This window comes from Triturus cristatus, chromosome 3_2 (genome assembly GCF_964204655.1).
Source record: "Triturus cristatus chromosome 3_2, aTriCri1.1, whole genome shotgun sequence".
Classification (NCBI taxonomy): domain Eukaryota; kingdom Metazoa; phylum Chordata; class Amphibia; order Caudata; family Salamandridae; genus Triturus; species Triturus cristatus.
In genome coordinates, this window is record NC_140584.1 from 19,219,299 (window position 1) to 19,236,955 (window position 17,657).

At 51.7% G+C, this 17,657-nt stretch overlaps 1 protein-coding gene across 2 annotated transcripts in view; it reads left to right on the forward strand.

Moving 5' to 3' along the window:
• The window catches only part of LAMB3 (laminin subunit beta 3), a 318,725-nt gene that overhangs the window by 267,018 nt on the left and 34,050 nt on the right, over positions 1-17,657 (forward strand). The gene's annotated exons all lie outside the window — the stretch shown is intronic.

Consider the following 17,657-nt stretch of genomic DNA (forward strand, 5'->3'; position numbering starts at 1 on the left):
TCATAGATTTTAATGTTTCAGCTGTGTCTCAGGCCCAATAGACACAGTGAGGAGTCCATTTTGGGCCTTGTCTCCCCTGGCAGGTAAATCCCCCTGAAACGTTAGAATGCCGATATATCGCGGTTAGAATATGAACTGATATAAATGTTGTTTCCTACATCGTTCTCAAAAATATCACCGGAGGAAATAATAAAAATCTACACCCAGTGTGACAATATTTTTGTGAACGGTATTTCGAGCTCGCTATTTGGGCGATATTTTCGTTAACGACAGTGTGACAGACAGCCTTCCTAAGGTCAAAGACTTAGACGGTCCCCGTGGCAACAGGCAAGCTTTGACCTTCTCGCCGGGTGTGCATGACTCTATATCTACTTAAGTGAGGCCTTGAAGAGAGCTGAGTGCTGACCTCGCTACATCAGCAGAGTCCCACGCGGTGGCTCGCGCATGGACCACTGCACGTGATGTGTTCGAGCAGACTACTAATCAGAAGGAAGACGCGGGCAGGCTAATCCCTGCTTGCTCTCCTGTCTTTTCCAAAGGCAGATTTAACAGCAGATCAGACTCGGGGCTTCATTTGTCGAAGAATAAGTGCCTGAGATGAACATTCTGCTCAGAAGCCCCAGGGCAGCGCGATACAAGGTCGGGGTGCTGAAGATCAAGGATGTGCTAGACTCGACCTCAAGCCTCTTCAATCCAACACCAGACACCCATATCACTCTATCTCACTTTTGCAGGTTCTTTTTAATCCTTTCCCCCATTCCATCTTTCTCTTGCCCTTCTGTGTGTTTCTCACTCTTGCTCTGGATAAAAGTCTGTGAGCTGGTCCTAAAAAATGAATGACGGTGCCCCCCCCAAGGCAACCACAGCCTTCCCCAGATCGCTAATCTCAGACATGACACAGCTTTTCATGGGGTGGGAGATGTATCAGCTAATTATGCAAAAGAAACAATTGATGGACGGAATGCTGGTCAATGCGAACATTCACCCCCAGGCAGAAGGATCTGGGTTAAATCCATCATTCTTTTTCTCACCACACCACCCCAGTTTGGACCCAGCCATATGCAAATCAGTCTTGACCCTGTTCCTTGTGGCAACAGTCCAGCCCAAACTGCCAAGCCAGATCCTCCCTGGACCGTAAACAAGCATCCTGGGACCGGTTTCAGGGCATCACCCTTCATCAGCCAGGGATGGGTCCAAACTGAGGTTGTGTGGTGAGCAAAAGAATGATGGATTAAACCCAGATCCTTGTGATTGGGGTGAATGTTTGCATTGTCCAGCATTCCATCCATCAATTGTTTCTTTTGCATCAGCTAATTATGCGGCATCCCACCCATCATCCTTTAGAATCATTAGACCGTATTTCGATGCCCTATTTAATAACAGATGTATATAACATTGTTTCATTGAGTGGGTGGCCATTTCTAACAACGTCATTCTGAGTTCAATTTTAATCCCAATTCTGCAGTATAGGAAGGCTACACCCGGAATGCGATACAGAGTTTCCTTTTATGATTTACAGCCACAATTAATGCTAAGGAAAGAAGAATTATTCTGAGTTTCGCACATCAAAACAAGTTAGAAGAGTGCGGTGTTACCGCAGTATTCCCCTTTCTGGTGTGGTGTCCAGTGATTGCCATACACTGTAGTACTGATAGTTACAGGATGCTGTAGGAATGCACATCATTATAAGCTACTCCTAACAAGGAGCTATGTGGTTATTAATTTCTCTTCATATAACCGAGGCGGCGGGAGATGCAGACGCGTACAATAAACTGATATTATTGGGAAAATCTGAAGACTTAGTTTAAACAAATAAGGCGCTACTAGAAGATCAAATCTTAAATTCCACAAATTCATTAGCGCCTCCAGGAGTTCCCTTCTGTGTCTAACTTGACAGTCTGATGGCCAACAAAAGCCCATTGAAAGTTATTGGCAGAGGGCCTCCTGTCTTTAGTATTAGGGTGCATTCTGTATTTTTAGGCGATATGAATTATGTAATGCACAATGGATGCACAATGAGTAACTTCTAATATGGAAAGTTGGAGGGGGTCGATGTTCCAAAGAGTGTGGCAAGCTGTAGCAATGGATCAAATGAATTTAGTCATAGTATTGGTAATTTGACTTTTTGTGGCGCGACCTGCCAATATATGACTGCTGCAGGTAACCTGTGCAGATGGAACTAACTTGATGGCAACCAAATGTAGAGCTGGGATGAACTCTTGGAGTCTTACTCAACGGAATTGTGCAGAGTTACCTAAAAACTCAGTGAGATTCTGTGGAGTTCTGTGAATGGTGGAATTCTAGTTTGTCGCGCTGCTCATGCTGAGTCTTAGCTCCGGGATCTTGTCCACCTTGCGATGTGTCAGAGGGCGATGCTTCTTTCTATCGCTCAAGTAGATTTTCTACTGAGCTGCAGCTTTCGCAAAACAAGCGGCAACTTTCTCAACGCAAGTGGTAGCAATCTGACGCTTCCTTGCTCGAGATTAGAAATCTCACCGGGAGGCGATCTTGAAATTGTTTTTTCTCACTCGCACTCGCCAACTTAACATTGGTGAGCTGCGCATGAGAAATACTCTTCCACGTGGTGGTTGGCAGGGTTTTTGTCGAACTCTTGAGTGTGGAGTGGGCAAAACTCTCGGAACTCCTCCGGCGGAGCTGAGTTTACTGCCCACTCAGCATGCAATAGCTCAGGGAAATAGTTTTGTGTTGAGGCCTTTCTGAAAGCAAGATGTTATCCATTGTTGTGAGGAATCCTTGTTGGCAGGACCAGAGCAGAGATCCCTCCGATGCAAGGGACTTTTTAATATATAAAATAAGGATTTGCGAGTTTGTATGCCCTAGTGGAGAGACAGCTAGTATGCACTGACTATCACTGCACCTCATCAATGACATCAATGACATTGGCATTGTTGGCCACACTGTGGATGACAGTGGTGGCATCCAGAGCTTCTAACAAAGGCTGAAATAAGTAAACCCACCCTCACAGGCATCCCTTCCATTGACAATGATTCAATGAATGGTTGACATCCTTTGCTGATAACTTAGCTCCAGTTACTCACTCCAGAAAATCTCGGATTCTATGAATCAGCTGACCTCATGTCTTTTAAAGCAGCTCTTAAACAGTATCACCATCACATCAAACGGGAAAAAATTGCAATCCAATCAAGCAGGAGAGAACCAAAAAATTATTTTTGATATCGTTCAAATAATCACAAAGCCCAAGATACTTGATCAACAAATCATACCATGGGGAGGAGCCTAGCGCGCAACCAAGATGGCCGCGTAGGTGCGAGGCTCCCGAGGACCTCCGCGACCTCCTGAATTAATCCTGGCGATATCCTGTCCTTGTTGAGGGGACTGTGTTTGGGAACCCGAGCGGAGGCGCCACCCGTTTTTTGGGCTCGAATCGGACCCCGAACACCGGTGGGAGCGTCGATCGAAGGTTGCGGCCTTCTCCTCGCCGGCCCCCCGGATTGGAGTGGTGGGGCGATCCGGGGACAAAGTGAACAACAGCGGCGAGCGGGGCTGGGCGACTCGCGTACCCCGCACTTTCACTTTCGCTTTTGCGCCCTCCTTGCTTCAAGCGGGGTCGGGCTGCGGAGCGGGGTGCGGTGGTGTGGTCTTGTCCAAGTGCCCGGCTGACCCGCCGGCTGCGGATCGGTGGTCGCCCCCGCCCCCCCCCGGGGCCCGTGAATTGGTATAGCGGCCTGTTTGGAGATCTTGGCACGACGGTGGAAGGGCCAGCATGTCCACCAAACAAGATGGCGACCGGGCGAAGATGAAGACAACCCGCCGTGGCACGGCGCACCAGGCCAATAGTATGGATCGCTACACGCTCCAAAAGGGTTCTCCGGAGACATCGCGGTCACCCCCGGTGGGCCCGACGGAGGCATCTGCCCATCCAGTGGATCTGACCCTCCGGGACGTCATGGGCGCCATCGCAGAGATGAAGGCCTCAGTGGACCAGCGTTTCGATACCTTGGCGCAAAAAATTGACTCGGTCCTGGTGGATGTGGGCCTTGTGAGGGCAGACTTGTCAAAAACAAACGACCGAGTCGACTCCCTGGCCCACACCACAACGAGCCTCACGACGGACGTGGTGGCCCTCCAGAAGGAGGTGCGCCGGCTTGGCCAGGTGAGCGCCCTGATGGACCGGCGACTGGAGGATTCCGAGGGTCGGGCCCGGAGGAATAATGTCCGTATTATTGGTGTGCCGGAGGGCCGAGAGGCGGAGGCGGCGGATCTCTTCGTGGAAGAATTGATCCTGACCCATCTCCAGCCCCGGGGGCTGAGTAAGCTTTTTGCGGTGGAGCGTGCCCACCGGGTCCCCGGGGGCCGCCCTAAGACCGGTGCCCCGCCGCGGCCTCTCATTGCCCGGATTTTTAATTTTCGGGACAGAGATGCCATCCTCCAGACCTCCAGGCAACAGGGACCAGTCAGGCTGGACAACATGGATGTACACTTCTACCCAGACTTTACTCCGGCGGTCCAGAAGCAGCGACAGAGCTTTCTTGGTATTAAACGTCGCCTAAGGGACCTAAACCTCAAGTACTCAATGCTCTTTCCGGCTAAGCTGAGGGTGGAGGTGGATGGCCGTACGCACTTCTTCGACCGGCCCGAGGCGGCTGGGGACTGGTTAGACACTTTGCCTGGAGATCGGGGCGGGGGGGGCGCGGCTGGCGGGGAGGGCCCGCCGGATCAGAATTGAGGGGTGACTGTATAGGCCTTGCTCGGGATGTTATCCCTTTACCACATATTGCTTTCGTATGTTCCCCTCCTATGGAGGTCGGATGGGGTCTGCTGGGGGCTTCCCTCCTCCTCTGGGGGACTAGTTAGTACTTAGCTATGGGGCGACAGGCACACTGCACTTTGGGGGGGCTGTCTGGGCTCATGCAGGGGTGCAGGGAGGGGGGAGTTCTGTTGGGACCGGGCGGTGGGGGGGGTGTGTTGTTTGTTAGCACCGCAGGGCAAACCCGCAACTGTTTTGTTGTTCTTAAGATGCTCGGTGGGGGACGACCGATTGTTTCGACGTATGATGGGGGGTAGGGATTTGACTGTGTTGTCATGGAATGTTAACGGCCTGGGGGATAGGATTAAGCGTGGTGTGGTCCTGCAGTATTTAAAACGCATTTCACCGGATGTTGTCTTCCTGCAGGAGACGCACCTTATAGGTAACACCTTTCACGCAATGAATCGGCGGGGATATCGTTTGGCGGCCCACTCCGGCTTCACTTCGGGCTCGCGGGGGGTGGGTATTATGGTCAAGAACTCGCTCCCGTTTGAGATTGACGAGGTGCGCCATGATGAGAGGGGACGCTACACTGTTCTGGTGGGGCGCATGGAGGGTAGAGTGTTTATCTTTATATCAGTCTATGTCCCGCCTGGGTTACAAGCCACTACATTTGCGGATCTAGGGCGCCTCCTTTTGGACCTTCCGAGTGGCCTGTTGGTGGTTGGAGGGGACTTTAATGCGGTTGCCTCTGGGTCTATGGATCGCCATCCCCCTAGGGACCTCCCCCGGGCACAGGCGTGGCTGCCCGGCCTTTTAGACACGCTGGGCCTGGTAGATTGCTGGCGCTTGAAGCATCCTGTATTGCAACAGTACACTTTCCACTCGGGGGCCCATGGTAGCCTCTCGCGGCTTGATTACATCCTTGTCCCGGCGGCCCATGCAGGGAGGGTGGGGGAGGTGCGCCATTTGGCACGGGGTATCTCAGACCACTCCCCATTGTTGTTGCATTTCGATGTCTTCCCGAGGGGGGATGGCAGGGTGGCCCCGATTAATGCATGGTATTTGCGCGACCCCACCATTCGTGCCGACCTGATCAAATCCTTACAGCGCTATTTTGATGAGAATGTGGGGTCGGTCCCGTCTGCCATCTCCCTGTGGGAGGCTTTCAAGGTGGTTCTTAGAGGGGAGGCCCTCTCCTTTATTTCCAATGCCCGGCGGCGCGAGCGGGAGGAGGTGACCCGGGTTGAGGACGAGATTGCAGAACTGGAGGGTGACCTGGGGAGCGGGGTAACAGACGCCAAGTTGCATGTTTTGCATTTAAAGCAGGCGGCCTATCGGGCCCTCGTCACGGAGGCGGCCAGGGGCCTCAGTAGAGAGCAGCAGGGGCGATTGTATGATGTGGGTGACAAGGCTGGCAAATTGATTGCGTGGTTGGATAAGAGGGAGAGAGCGAGCCGCGTGGTGCCTTTGATTGAGAGCGTGGATGGTGTGTGTGTCACCGAGCCGGAAGCCATTGTCTCCTGCTTCGCGGATTACTTCCGCGAAGTTTACTCCCCGGTTTCTCCCTGCTCGGAGGAAGATTCCCATGCCTTGCTTCGGGACATCGCACTGCCCTCCCTTACGGTGGAGGATAGGGACTCGCTGGACGCCCCTCCCACCTCGGACGAAATTGCCTCGGCTATTCGCTCGGTTGCATCCGGCAAGGCCATGGGCCCCAATGGTATTCCCATTGAGCTATACAAGCTACGCCCGGATGTGTTGGCGCCCCACCTGCGCGCGATGTTCCTTGCGGCCCACTCGCAGGGCTCCCTCCCGCTGGACCAGCGTCTGGCTACGATTGTGGTGATCCACAAGGAGGGGAAGCCCCGTGAACGAGTCACATCCTATAGGCCGATTTCGCTTTTGAACGCGGAGCCCAAAATCCTTGCCAAGGTGTTGGCCAACCGGTTGGTTGGAGTGGTGGGCGATTTGGTCCACCAAGACCAATCGGGCTTTATACCACACCGCAACACGGCGCTCAATCTGCGGCGCTTACACGGGGTGCTCGCGCGTGTCCCATTTTTGCGGGAGCCGGCCATCTTGGCGTCCTTGGACGCCACCATGGCGTTTGATACGCTTGAATGGCCATATATTTGGGCGATGCTGGCGAAGTTTGGGTTCGGCCCGGGTTTCGTCAGCTGGGTTAAATTGCTATATTCGGGCCCGTTGGCGCAGGTGGTGGTGAATGGGCGAGTATCGGCCCCATTCGCGCTGGGGCGGGGCACGCGACAGGGTTGTCCCCTGTCGCCTCTTCTGTTCGCCCTGGCCCTGGAGCCCCTGGCGGAGTGGCTGCGGTGGCACCCTTCTATCCGTGGCCTCCGCTGGACCCCCGAGCATGAGGACCGCGTGTCCCTCTATGCTGACGATATCCTTTTGTATCTCGCCTCCCCGCGCAAATCATTGGTCGTCCTGGTTGATGTTTTGCGCTCCTTCGGTCGTAACTCAGGCCTGGTCATCAAATGGGCGAAATCCTGTGTCTATGTGCTTTCCGGGGAGGCTCCGGTCCTGCCACGGGACTGTCCGATCCAGATTGCCTCCCAGGGTTTCCGGTACCTGGGTATATATATTACTCTTGACCCGGAGGCCCGCTATGAGCGGAACTTGCTGCCCCCCCTCCAGCGTTTGAGGGAGGACGTGGTGCGCTGGCGGCGTCTGCCGCTCTCGCCGCTCGGCCGAGCGGCCTTATTTAAAATGATGTCCCTGCCGCGCTTCCTCTACGCCCTCCAGAATACCATGGACTTGGTCCCGGCACGTTACTTTCGTGAGGTGGAGGGCCTCCAGCGGCACCTGTTCTGGGACGGGAGGCCGCGTATTGCTCTGGCTAAACTGACGCTCCCGTGGTACGATGGAGGGGTCGCCCTTCCGGACATTAAACGGTATTACTGGGCCTCCCAACTAGCTGCAATTAATCATGGCCTTTACGGGCCCGCCCTGAATCCGGCATTTGAGATGGACAAGATGCTCCTACCCGGTGGCGATTACAATCGCGCGCTCTACTCTGGCGCGCCCGACTCCCGTCTGACGGGACCGACGCGTGTCGTGGTGCGTGTCTGGCACGCGGCCAATGCAGCTATGGGGTGGAAGGACCGTTTGACCCGGGCGTCTCCGCTGTATGCATCTGAGAGGTTGGGCTCCCTGTGGACGTCGAAGGGCTTCGAGAAGTGGGACACGATCGGAATCAGCACGGTGGGAGATCTCTGGACGAGGGGGGGATTCAAAACTTTTGAGACGCTGCAGGCGGAGTTTCAGCTGCAGGGCAGTGAGTACTTTCGGTACCTACAGGTCCGCCATGCGCTGGGCTCCGTCTTCCCGGATGTTGCATCCATTCCGGAGTCTTCCCCCCTGGAGGACAGAGTGCTAGATGGCCATGTCCCGGACAGCACGATCTCCCTCATATACAAAAAATTGATTAACGATAGATCGTGCCTGCTGACTAGTCTCCGCGAGGCTTGGGTTGCCGACGGGCTGGAGCTGGACGACGAGGATTGGATTTCCGCGGTGGCCTCTCCGAAAGAGGTGGCCATCCCGGCTCGCCTTCGTTTCGTCCAGCTCAAGATCCTTCACCGGGTCTACGTGACGGGGCCAAGGCTTCTACGTATGGGTTTTGCCGGTGACGGAATGTGTAAGCGTGGCTGTGGCGCGTTGGCGACTTTCATGCATATACTGTGGGAGTGCCCGAAGGTGGAGCGATTCTGGCGTGGTGTGCATGGGGTTCTGCGAGTGGTTACGCGTGTCGCGCTACTGCCTGAAGCGAGGAGATGCTTGTTGAATGTCTGGGAACCTAATGACTATTCGGTACCGCAGACGCGGTGGGTGACTCTGGGATACATGATAGCTAAGCGTGATATTGCTCAATTGTGGGGATCCCAGAGGCCCCCTGCGGTGTCGGCCTGGAAAGAGCATATGGATTGGTGTATGTTTCGTGAAAAGGTGGTGTATGTGGCGAGGGGTAAGCCTGGGGCGTGGATGAAACTCTGGGGCCCCTGGAACGCCTACCGCGGGGGTATTTGTGAGCCGCCGCTGCTACCGGCTGCCTCGCCGGCTCCGTCTCCCTAGATGGCCCCCCTCCCTTGGCCGCGGGCGCGCGGTCCCCCAGTCCCTGATCTACTCCCGTCCCCCTCTTCAGAGTTTTGCTGCTGGTTTGGATCCCCCACTTATGGAGCACGTGTTGTCACTTTGGATCGAGGGTTGCCTTGCGGTTGTGGTTTGTTTATGTTGTTTTGCATTAAGAAAATGGAACCGTACTGTGGGCATGGAGCCGTGAGGCCTGCACCATTGATTACTCCTGTTTTCCTACTTTGCACCGCTGTGAGACTTTTTGGCTGTATGCATGTAATATGTTTTTGATGCTCTAGCGGCCGGCCGTGTGGTTGTAGGCCCATACCTGTAACTTTTCAAACTGCAATAAACGGTTTAAAAAAAAAACAAAAAAAAAAAAAAAAAAATCATACCATCACAAGCTTTGTGTGAAAAAATCGCTGAATATTTTTAACACAAAATTACGGATCTGAGGAAGGATTTCCCTGAGACCGTCCTCCAGATCAACCAGTCCACATCCTTAGGGACCACAGGAATATTTTCCAGCTTCCAAGAGATTAGCATGGAACAATCGAGACAAGCTATTCTCACCTGTAAATCGGGTTCCCCCATCGATCCCTGTCCCCCCAGAGTCCTTCAGACACTTGTGGACATTATTAATCCAGCCATTAATCATATAATTAATTCATCATTTGAATCCTCCAGTGTACCAGACAATTGGAAGATTTCAGCAGTAAAACCCCTTCAAAAAAAGAAAATCGCGGACCCTACCACACTTTGTAACCTCAGACCAATTTCACTGTTACCTTGGCTGAGTAAACTAGTGGAAAAATTGGCAAACAGACAACTAAATGACTTCCTGCTGAAGGAAAACATCCTTCACCCAAAACAATCTGGTTTCAGACCCGGCCATTCAATAGAATCAGTGCTGCTTCACACCTCAGAAACATCAAAGCTGGCCTTAGATCAGGGCAAGGATGCAGTACTGGTTCTGTTGGATTTATCTGCGGCGTTTGATACGATTTCCCACGTCATTCTACTTGACAGACTTGCAACCAGTGGCGTCACCAACAAGGCGCTAGCATGGTTTTCGTCTTTTTTAGAAAACAGACGTAACATAGTCACCCTCGGCCAACACAAGTCGGTAGAAAAACAGCTTCCATCGGGGGTCCCCAAGGGCTCTTCCCTGAGCCCGACGCTTTTTAATTTGTACATGACCCCACTGCTTGTCTGATAGATTCATTTGATGTCGAAGCTATTACTTATGCAGATGACACACAGATCATTCTCACCCTAGATAAAAATTCCACCATATCGGAAGAAAAATTCTATCACTGCCTAACAGCAGTCATGAATTGGATGAAATTTAATCATCTGAAATGTAACAGCCAAATAACCGAAATCATGTTGTTCGGGAAAACAAATCTTTATATGCCCAGTCAATGGTGGCCTGAAAATATGGCCCCCATTTATTTGATCACTCTTCATCGTTCCATAGCCAAGCATTAGCGGTAGCAGGCATGTGTTTCTATACCATAAAAACTTTGAGAAAGTTCTTGGACCTATTGCCCTTGAATGCTAGGAAAACTGTCGCGGTGGCACTAGTGCTTTCGCGTCTGGACTACTGCAACAGCCTGTATGCAGGGGTAAATAAATCTATTATAAAGAAGTTACAGGTGGTTCAGAACGCAGCGGCCTGGTTGGTGCTTAGGCTCCCTAGAGGATCCCCTTCCTTAGTAGCACTTCAACGACTACATTGGCTACCAATTCATAAAAGAATTTTGTTCAAAGTTTTAACGATCACCTATAAAGCCATAAAAGCATCTGGGCCGACATATCTCAGATCCAGAATTCACCCCTATACTACACAGCGTCTTCTGCGATCGTCTTCGGGGAACTATTTGATAGTTCCTAGCTACCGACTGAAAACAAAAGGGGGCAAAACCATAGCCGTTCTAGGTACAAAAGCCTGGAACAGTCTGCCGCTCCAGTTGAGATCGGCTCAATCAGAACGCCTCTTCAGGAAGCTTCTGAAAACATAGATGTTCTCTGTTCCCTACAGTACTGTGCTTTTCCTAATATGATGATAGATATTAATACATAGCCTCACTCTTATTTCCCTCGTCCCACTGCTGCTTCTGTTTTCGTTTCACTGTCTGCTAGCGCCAAGATGCTCCTTGGAGTGAACGTAGCGCTCTATAAATAAACTCATTCATTCATTCATATAACTACACACTTGCTATTCAACCTTTTCCACTGCAAATACACAGGAATAAAGGGCCCAGTAACAAGCCAAGGTTGGTTACTCAGCATTAATAGGCACGGCATTCATCCTCTGGACTGAGGCACAGGCTAATCAAAAATACGCTTGGGCACGATGAGGGGTTCATTACTCTAATTTAGTCAAACACCATAAAGGTGTGGGAATCCTACTATAACTCGTGCCCTATGATTTGACAAGTTGAAACAAGGGCCTAAATATTAGCATATGCCCACGAGCTTCGCAACAATTTTGGAGCTATTTCTCCTCACTCCCCCGTTCCTCATACATGATTAATACTGCATAGGGAATGGTAAAATATGTGCTTGTGTTATGCTGTTACTGAAGGCAACTTGCAATCGAAGGCTGCTTAAAACTGCACCAATTAACTCAAGTAATCAATCTATTTGCGGCCAATTAGCATTCATTATGTTTGCTAAAAGGTGCCTCTCAAACAGTGCTCTGACCTGGGAATGGAACCACTCTGGGTAGCCATTGCTGTTCATGTGTAGGGGTCTACTCACAAAGCCATTTGCGTAACTAGGTTGAATAAAGTTGAAATTAGCTGTGAGTGTAAATGAAAAATTTCCTAGCTAACGTAACGGAAAGTTTCAATTCTATTAAGGACTCGGAGGCGAGGATTATGCCTTCTTTCTTCACTTTAATTCATATCAGCGAAGATATAACAAAAACTACATTTCCCGTGGAACAAAGGGAACATGTAGTCACAACAAGAAAACATGGTAACAACCAATCACAGCACATAAATCCAGTATCCAATCAGGGCTCAGGCAGCCCAACATAGTCCTTCAGCAGTGTCCTCTCCTCCTCTTTCTGAGCACGTAGCCAGCCTCTCTCCGCTCTTCAGGCATCCTGTTTGTTGGAGTCCAAGCCTTTGGACAAGAGGAATATATTAACGGAGGAACCACCGAGAAATTATCACAAAAGAGTCATCCACATTGCAAACAGAGTCATAAGCATTTGAATTAACAACCTTACTTACTGTAGTACGGGGAGGGGTCTCCTCCAGGAACCCTTGGCGGGATAATCCTCGCCTCCGAGTCCTTAATAGAATTGAAACTTTCCGTTACGTTAGCTAGGAAATTTTTCATTCTATGTCAGGACTGGAGGCGAGGATTATGCTTGTTTATAGCTTGCCCACAACCAAATGAGCCATATTCAGAATCGGTTTGAAATAAAACCGCTTGAATGTGGAGTCTGAAGACCAGTCTGCGAATATCCTCAAGACGCGCCCCTAGACCGAAGGCCTTAGAAACCATGGCACCCCTAGCGGAGTGTGCCCCAAACTGGTTAAGATTGATACCTGCTTCCTGCATCACCCAACGAACCCATCTGGCAATCGTGGGTGAAGAAACCGCCTTAAAGGGCTTTCGCAGCGAAATGAAAAGCTGGCTCTCCCCTGGGGGACGGAACTCCTCCGTCATCTCTTCATAAGCCTTAAGGCAACGAACCACACAAAGCTTCAGGGAATCCAGAAATTGTGGGTAGGAAATAGATCTGGTATGGCACTTAGTGCGCCTGAACAAAGTAAACGTCACCCCCTCAGGGGTAAAAATTCTGCTAGAGATGTCCAGAGCCCGTATGTTGGACACCCGCCTACAAGAAATGAGGCACAGAAGCATCCGCAATTCTTTCCTGGAGAAATACCTATTCTGATGCCAGGATAAAAACGGGTTAAGGGACTTGATTCACCTCCCAGAGTGCGGAATAACGCGGCTCCGGGGGTAGGGACAGGCGTATGCCCAGCAATAGATGACAAACCAAGGGGTGTTCACCCACCGGAGCACCATCCACTGGGATGTGGCCAGAAGAGATCGCCGACTGGAAGGTATTAACCGATCGATAAGCCAAACCCTCGGAGGCCAGTTGGGCCAAAAAGTTCACTATATGTACCACGTCCGTGACCAAGGGATCGAAACCCCGTCGCAAACACCAACGGGTCCATCTGTTCCATGCGGATCTTTACCTCTGTACTGTCCGCCCACGCCTTAGAGATAAAGGACTCAGCCTCTCTCGAAAGGCCAGCGGCTTGCCATCTACTCTGGAAATCCGCCATGCCATGAGCCTCAGTGAGTTCGTGGACACTAGAGGATGGGGAGACCCGTCCGGACTCATGAGGAGAGTCGGAAACTGGGAGAGTAGGATTGGAAAATCCCAAGAAAGTTCCAGAAGAACTGGAAACCACACTTCAGACCTCCACAGCGGAGTGATCACCACCAGATCTGCCGCTTGCCTGCGAACTTGTACAGTTACCCTCGTGATCATTGCAAAAGGTGGGAACGCGTAGCCCAGTTCCGCACTCCAAGTCTGGAGGAAAGCATCCGTCGCGGCTACCAGAGGGTCCGGCCGCCAGCTGAAAAAACATGGGACTTGGTGATCCAGTCGGGACGCAAACAGGTCCACCGAAAAAGGACCCCAAAGGGCGCTCAGCCTCGCAAAAACCGATTGGTCCAGGCGCCAGAGACTGGAACCCCTGATGTGGCGAGATTGAAAATCGGCTTCCAGATTGTCTCGGCCCGGGAGATACTCCACCGTGACAGAGACATGATTGTCTAGGCAGTACTGCCAAAAACTTGCCACCAGATCCAGAAGGGGCCTTTGACTTGGTACCCCCCACATGATTCACATAACGGACGGCCGAGATGTTGTCCATTTTTAGCAGTAAACGAAACTGCAATGAATCTCTCGTCCAACAACGTACTGCGATGGACCCTGCCAGAAGCTCCAAACAATTTATGTGCAACTTCTGTTCGTCGGGCGACCACAATCCTCCTGTAGAGAGGTCTCCGCACCTGGCACCCCAACCGAGCCTGCTGGCATCCGATTCTATAACCATGTCCGGGGCGGAACCGAAGATTGCCCTTCCGTTCCACGCCTCCATGTGGTCCAACCACCACTGTGTTTCGGACCTTGCCTCGACAGACAAAATGACTTTTTGTGAATACGGATACCCTTTGCGGAGGAAAAATCCTTTGAGGCGTTGCAGAGCTCTGTAATGAAGCCGGCCCGGGAAGATGGCTTGTATGGAGGCGGACAGTAGACCCACCACCCGAGCCAACTGGCGAAGGGAAATCCGTTGTTTGGCCAGAACCCGACGCAGTTTGTGACGAATTTTGGTCACTTTCCTGCTGGGAAGGCTGAGTGTGGAGGTAGTGGAGTCTATGATGAATCCCAAAAATGTAATGCTCTGGGTAGGCCGCAACAGAGATTTCTTCTCGTTGATAAAAAAACCTAGATCCTGAAGGAGTGATACCGTCATCTGAAGCTGTTGCAGCAAGCGGCGGGGGCAAGCCGCCATCAAAAGAAGATCATCGGTGTAAACTATCATCCTGACACCCCTGGACCTTAGGAATTCTACCGCTGGTCTGAGGACCTTGGTGAAACACCAAGGAGCCGACGAGAGGCCGAAGGGGAGAGACGTGAACTCATAAGTGTGGGGACCCCAGAGGAATTGTAGAAACCGTCGATGGGGCGAGAAGATCGGAACCACTAGATAGGCATCTTTGAGGTCCAAACGGATCATCCAATCAAGGGGCCGGAGGACATCCCTGAGAAGATGGATCCCCTCCATCTTAAAATGACGATAAACCAGCCATCGATTGAAGTCGCTCAGGTTTATCACCGGTCTCTTGCCGCCATCGGTCATGTCGACTGGAAAAATGTTGTTCAAGAATCCCGGGGCGTGCTGGGTCGTAAGGGAGACAGCGCCCTTCTGGAGAAGAGAAGAAACCTCCTTGTCCACCAAGAGAGCATCCTGCACCGAGAACTGGATAGGGCGAGGAGGGGATATTTGCACGGGTGTCCCTTCGAACTCTATGTGGAAACCCCTCACAGTTTGCAAAACCCATGCATCTTGCATGATGGTCAACCAAACCGGGAAACACCTTGCCAACCACCCTCCTATGTCTTGTGGGGAAGAAGGGAGAACTCTCACCTGGGTAGAGGCTGCAGCTCCACCACGGTATCCTCTCCCTTTACCCTGCTTTCCTCGGGTGGGGTAAAAGTTCCCCAACCTTGACTGGTCCTGGTATTGTCCGGACCCTCTGTGGTTGGTCTGGCGTTGCTGACGACTGGCCCCTTCCTCGGCCGGCCCCACGAAAAACACGGGGGAACACCTTTTTAATGGTAGACTGTGCTCGGTCTAGCGAGGTGAAGGTGTTAAAAAATTTACCGAGCTCCTTCACAAAAGGCTCGCCAAAAAGACCACCCTGGGTGACAGCACCCGCTTCTGAATCCGCCAGGTCCCCTAACTTTGGGTCAATCTTAATTAAAAGAGACCGGCGGCGCTCTGTAGAGAGAGCACAATTAGCATTGCCCATGAAGATTACAACACGTTGTGCCCAGCTTGAAAGGGTCTCGGGGGAAATGATAGAGCCTGACTCCTTTGCCTCCTCCGCCATATCCAATATTTTTGTGATCGGGCCTAGGGCGTCTAGGAGTTTATCCTGGCAGGCCCTCCAGGATCTGTCTATCCCCTTTTTGGGGTCCCTTATAAACTTCTGGAGAAAAGTACCCATCCGCGGGTCAATTTCCGGTGTCAAAGCTACTTTGCCTTCCAGGGAGGGGCGGGGGCACTCCGCCCGCAAACAATTGCGAGCTTCCTCGCAATTGTTCAAGGGGGCGTCAGATATGGGCGGCCACATAAGTAGCTACCTTGTCAGCTGGGGTCCACTCAGAGGAGCGCGGGTGCACTATATAGTTGGGATCCAACATGTCAGCGGTGCTCGGGGTGTCCTGGGATGTCCCAGGAAGCTGACTGGGTGGAGAAACCGGCACTGGAGCAGGGGGAACTGCCGACCGAGAAGCCATGAAGGCCTGCCTAAGGCGGTCAAAAGCATCCCCATCGACACCCTCCTCACAGAGGCGTAGCTAGAGCTTGTGGCACCTGGGGCTATCCCTCAGGTTGCCGCCCCTAGGGGGAGGAGGGGTGCTGGGGGAAAATGCCGGCGAGCACTTGAAAGAGGTCCGAGAGACACTTATTATCGCCGCTAATAGTTACCTCAATCATTTTTTTTTTTTTTTTTTTAAATTATTTTTATTGCAGGAATCAGTAAATCGTTACATAATCGGCCAGCATTATATATCAAGCCAGATCAATGAGACACAACCCTCCGTCCCCCCACCGTGAGTCGCTTACACAGCCATTTAGCCCACAACCCTAGGGTCGGGCGGCGGAATTCAATGGGGGCTCAGAAGGATGTCGAAGCTGGCCTGGATGACCCACTGTCCGTCATCTGCTTTTCCAAACAAGCCTATAAACCCAAAAAGAACACCCCACCCTTAAAACGCTACAAACCCAGGAAAACCCATCCACCCCCGCCATCAGCGCACGGCAACAACCGCAACAGGATCTACTAAGGGACCCATGGGGAGAGCAACAAAGCTGAAAAGTGCAATCATCTATCGGGACTCAGGGCGAGCCGCGTCCTCACGTTCAGAGTCGCTGGGGGCGCAATAATCCCTAAGGGCCTGCACTAACATCTCCCATTCCAGCGCTGCCTCCTGTGCCTTCTCATTACGCTGCCTCCAAGCTAGCTGGTATCTTAGCGTGCTCTCCCCCGCCGCCCACTTCAAAAGTTCGCTGTGCCACCGGCCTCCCGTCGGACCAGCTCGTGCCTTCCAGTTCCTGGTCACCTCCCGTTTAGCAAGGAGCAACCCCAAATCAATGAACTTGCTGGATATTTTATTCTTGGGGGTATGAGGGAACCAGTAAATAGTTACCTCAATCATGCAAGTTACATGCACATACATGACACTGTCCAAGGCTACACAGTTGAATACACCGGTGACCGGCAGTACAAAGGAGAACACACAGACTGCATGATCTATCTGGGTACTCAGAAAAACCGCATGTGACATCCATCAGAGAGCTGTGTGAACGATTACCTGGTAATTTCCTCAGCACAATGCAAACATGCACATACATGACACTGTTTGGGGATCCATCATCTACAGCTGACATTAAATGACCAAACATCATGGTCCCCACATTAAAGCAGTGGGGACGTGCACAAACGTGATGTGCTCTGACATGAGGTACAATAATGCAATGACGAACTCAGAACAGCATGAACTACTGAGGGGAGGTGGGGGCGAGGTGGTACACATAAAGCCTGGCCTTAGAACAGAGTCACACCAGTCTCAACAGTCAGACCCACACCATTGCAGCCAGAGAGTTTCTGCCAAACTCCTAGTGCCTACTGCTTGGTGCCAATCTAAGTTGGAGTGTGTGCAACAGCTAAGTTCAATTTAAGTCAAGGGAGATTTCTAAGATCTCACTATCTTGTCACCAACCTAGCACCAGCCTGCGTTAATTGAGAGTCGCACTGGTGGCCCACCACAGCAGCAAGGCACTATAGCAACAACAAGGTACGACCCTGCAGGGTTACAGCTTCACCATCCACCAAAGCATCCATGCCTATCAACAGTGCCAGCTTCTTAACTGATGTGTTCTCATTCCTTGGGAATCCCAGGCCACGCCAACTTGCCTTACCAGCACTGCCTCATTGCTACAGGACATCAGCAGTATGGCCTCACCACAGAAGGGCCTTATCAGTGTTGAGGTAC